This window comes from Numenius arquata, unplaced genomic scaffold (genome assembly GCF_964106895.1).
Source record: "Numenius arquata unplaced genomic scaffold, bNumArq3.hap1.1 HAP1_SCAFFOLD_1517, whole genome shotgun sequence".
NCBI classification, from domain to species: Eukaryota; Metazoa; Chordata; class Aves; order Charadriiformes; family Scolopacidae; genus Numenius; species Numenius arquata.
In genome coordinates this window covers 12501-16676 of record NW_027415368.1, presented here as the reverse complement: position 1 = coordinate 16676, position 4176 = coordinate 12501, and positions in this window count along the sequence as shown.

The following is a 4176-nucleotide window of genomic DNA, read 5'->3' as shown; positions in this document are numbered from 1 at the left end:
GGCGTCCAGGTCTACCCGCCTCCGGTCCGGGGTGCCAGGTCTACCCGCCTCGGCAGCCGGCTGCCAGGTCTACCCGCCTCCGGGACCGGTCCGGGCTGCCAAGTCTACCCGCCTCCGGTCCGGGCTGCCAGGTCTACCCGCCTCGGCAGCCGGCTGCCAGGTCTACCCGCCTCCGGTCCGGACTGCCAGGTCTACCCGCCTCGGCAGCCGGCTGCCAGGTCTACCCGCCTCCGGGACCGGTCGGCCAGGTCTACCCTGCTCCGGTCCGGGCTGCCAGGTCTACCCGCCTCCGGTCGGGGATGCCAGGTCTACCCGCCTCCGGTCGGGGCTGCCAGGTCTACCCGCCTCCGGGACCGGTCCGGGCTGCCAGGTCTACCCGCCTCGGCAGCCGGCTGCCAGGTCTACCCACCTCCGGGACCGGTCCGGGCGTCCAGGTCTACCCGCCTCCGGTCCGGGCTGCCAGGTCTACCCGCCTCCGGGACCGGCAGGGCTGTCCGCTTGACCCGCCTCGGCAGCCGGTCGCCAGGTCTACCTCGCTCCGGCGGCACTTGGGCGTCCAGGTCTACCCGCCTCCGGTCCGGGCGTCCAGGTCTACCCGCCTCCGGGACCGGCAGGGCTGTCCGCTTGACCCGCCTCGGCAGCCGGTCGCCAGGTCTACCTCGCTCCGGCGGCACTTGGGCGCGCTGGTCTACCCTCCTCCGGTCCGGGCGTCCAGGTCTACCCGCCTCCGGGACCGGCAGGGCTGTCCGCTTGACCCGCCTCGGCAGCCGGTCGCCAGGTCTACCTCGCTCCGGCGGCACTTGGGCGCGCTGGTCTACCCTCCTCCGGTCCGGGCGTCCAGGTCTACCCGCCTCCGGGACCGGCAGGGCTGTCCGCTTGACCCGCCTCGGCAGCCGGTCGCCAGGTCTACCTCGCTCCGGCGGCACTTGGGCGTCCAGGTCTACCCGCCTCCGGTCCGGGCGTCCAGGTCTACCCGCCTCCGGGACCGGCAGGGCTGTCCGCTTGACCCGCCTCGGCAGCCGGTCGCCAGGTCTACCTCGCTCCGGCGGCACTTGGGCGTCCAGGTCTACCCGCCTCCGGTCCGGGCGTCCAGGTCTACCCGCCTCCGGGACCGGCAGGGCTGTCCGCTTGACCCGCCTCGGCAGCCGGTCGCCAGGTCTACCTCGCTCCGGCGGCACTTGGGCGCGCTGGTCTACCCGCCTCCGGTCCGGGCGTCCAGGTCTACCCGCCTCCGGGACCGGCAGGGCTGTCCGCTTGACCCGCCTCGGCAGCCGGTCGCCAGGTCTACCTCGCTCCGGCGGGACTTAGGCGCTGTTCCGGGGTGGCGGGTAGACCTTTTGTCCCCAGCGCTACTTCCAGCAGCCGAAGGGGTCGCTGTTTTACGCTGCCTCCAGTTACGTCATCGTAAAAGTCGGCGTGGTTGGCGCTCCTCCCCGGTGGGCAGAGCCTACGTTCTTGCCGCTGTCCGGGAGCGATGAACCGTATCTCCATATTAGGGGAACGGCATAGCAGCTAGGCTCCGGAGGGGAGCTAGCGAGGCGGAGGTGGCGCCCGCGGGTCTCCCGGCGAAGTGGAGCGCTGGATCCCGCGGGGGAGGGAAGGACAAAGACCGGCAGTTGGCAGTGGCCGGCACTCGAACGCGTACGGCCGGGGAAGACGGGGCACCTTCCCCGGTCCCGGAGGGGGACCCGATGAGGACAGGGAATCCTGGCGGCATGTGCCGCAGGATTCGGCCGGGGAGTGGAGAGCCTGCCGCGGCTTTCCTCGGCTCCGGAGGGCCCCCGATGATGGGCTGGGTGAGGAGAGCGGCGCCTCACCCTTTTTCTCCGGCCCTAAGCTGGAGCCCGCCGCGGCGCGGGGGAGAGCGCGGGTGGCCGGTGCCGGTGGCCGGCCAGCCCGGGGGGGGCGGCGGGCGGAGGGTTCCCGAGCCGGCGTCGGCTCGTTCCTCCGTCCCGGAGCAGGGGTGCCGCCGAGGAGGAGAGAGGGTTGCCGGCGGGCGAGGCGGCGTCGCCTCGTCCTTTTTCCCTCCGGCCCTAAGCCGGAGCCCGCCGCGGCGCGGGGGAGAGCGCGGGTGGCCGGTGCCGGTGGCCGGCCGGCCCGGGGGGGGCGGCGGGCGGAGGGTTCCCGAGCCGGCGTCGGCTCGTTCCTCCGTCCCGGAGCAGGGGTGCCGCCGAGGAGGAGAGAGGGTTGCCGGCGGGCGAGGCGGCGTCGCCTCGTCCTTTTTCCCTCCGGCCCTAAGCCGGAGCCCGCCGCGGCGCGGGGGAGAGCGCGGGTGGCCGGTGCCGGTGGCCGGCCGGCCCGGGGGGGGGCGGCGGGCGGAGGGTTCCCGAGCCGGCGTCGGCTCGTTCCTCCGTCCCGGAGCAGGGGTGCCGCCGAGGAGGAGAGAGGGTTGCCGGCGGGCGAGGCGGCGTCGCCTCGTCCTTTTTCCCTCCGGCCCTAAGCCGGAGCCCGCCGCGGCGCGGGGGAGAGCGCGGGTGGCCGGTGCCGGTGGCCGGCCGGCCCGGGGGGGGCGGCGGGCGGAGGGTTCCCGAGCCGGCGTCGGCTCGTTCCTCCGTCCCGGAGCAGGGGTGCCGCCGAGGAGGAGAGAGGGTTGCCGGCGGGCGAGGCGGCGTCGCCTCGTCCTTTTTCCCTCCGGCCCTAAGCCGGAGCCCGCCGCGGCGCGGGGGAGAGCGCGGGTGGCCGGTGCCGGTGGCCGGCCAGCCCGGGGGGGGCGGCGGGCGGAGGGTTCCCGAGCCGGCGTCGGCTCGTTCCTCCGTCCCGGAGCAGGGGTGCCGCCGAGGAGGAGAGAGGGTTGCCGGCGGGCGAGGCGGCGTCGCCTCGTCCTTTTTCCCTCCGGCCCTAAGCCGGAGCCCGCCGCGGCGCGGGGGAGAGCGCGGGTGGCCGGTGCCGGTGGCCGGCCAGCCCGGGGGGGGCGGCGGGCGGAGGGTTCCCGAGCCGGCGTCGGCTCGTTCCTCCGTCCCGGAGCAGGGGTGCCGCCGAGGAGGAGAGAGGGTTGCCGGCGGGCGAGGCGGCGTCGCCTCGTCCTTTTTCCCTCCGGCCCTAAGCCGGAGCCCGCCGCGGCGCGGGGGAGAGCGCGGGTGGCCGGTGCCGGTGGCCGGCCAGCCCGGGGGGGGCGGCGGGCGGAGGGTTCCCGAGCCGGCGTCGGCTCGTTCCTCCGTCCCGGAGCAGGGGTGCCGCCGAGGAGGAGAGAGGGTTGCCGGCGGGCGAGGCGGCGTCGCCTCGTCCTTTTTCCCTCCGGCCCTAAGCCGGAGCCCGCCGCGGCGCGGGGGAGAGCGCGGGTGGCCGGTGCCGGTGGCCGGCCAGCCCGGGGGGGGCGGCGGGCGGAGGGTTCCCGAGCCGGCGTCGGCTCGTTCCTCCGTCCCGGAGCAGGGGTGCCGCCGAGGAGGAGAGAGGGTTGCCGGCGGGCGAGGCGGCGTCGCCTCGTCCTTTTTCCCTCCGGCCCTAAGCCGGAGCCCGCCGCGGCGCGGGGGAGAGCGCGGGTGGCCGGTGCCGGTGGCCGGCCAGCCCGGGGGGGGCGGCGGGCGGAGGGTTCCCGAGCCGGCGTCGGCTCGTTCCTCCGTCCCGGAGCAGGGGTGCCGCCGAGGAAGGAGAGAGGGTTGCCGGCGGGCGAGGCGGCGTCGCCTCGTCCTTTTTCCCTCCGGCCCTAAGCCGGAGCCCGCCGCGGCGCGGGGGAGAGCGCGGGTGGCCGGTGCCGGTGGCCGGCCAGCCCGGGGGGGGCGGCGGGCGGAGGGTTCCCGAGCCGGCGTCGGCTCGTTCCTCCGTCCCGGAGCAGGGGTGCCGCCGAGGAAGGAGAGAGGGTTGCCGGCGGGCGAGGCGGCGTCGCCTCGTCCTTTTTCCCTCCGGCCCTAAGCCGGAGCCCGCCGCGGCGCGGGGGAGAGCGCGGGTGGCCGGTGCCGGTGGCCGGCCAGCCCGGGGGGGGCGGCGGGCGGAGGGTTCCCGAGCCGGCGTCGGCTCGTTCCTCCGTCCCGGAGCAGGGGTGCCGCCGAGGAAGGAGAGAGGGTTGCCGGCGGGCGAGGCGGCGTCGCCTCGTCCTTTTTCCCTCCGGCCCTAAGCCGGAGCCCGCCGCGGCGCGGGGGAGAGCGCGGGTGGCCGGTGCCGGTGGCCGGCCAGCCCGGGGGGGGCGGCGGGCGGAGGGTTCCCGAGCCGGCGTCGGCTCGTTCCTCCGTCCCGGAGCAG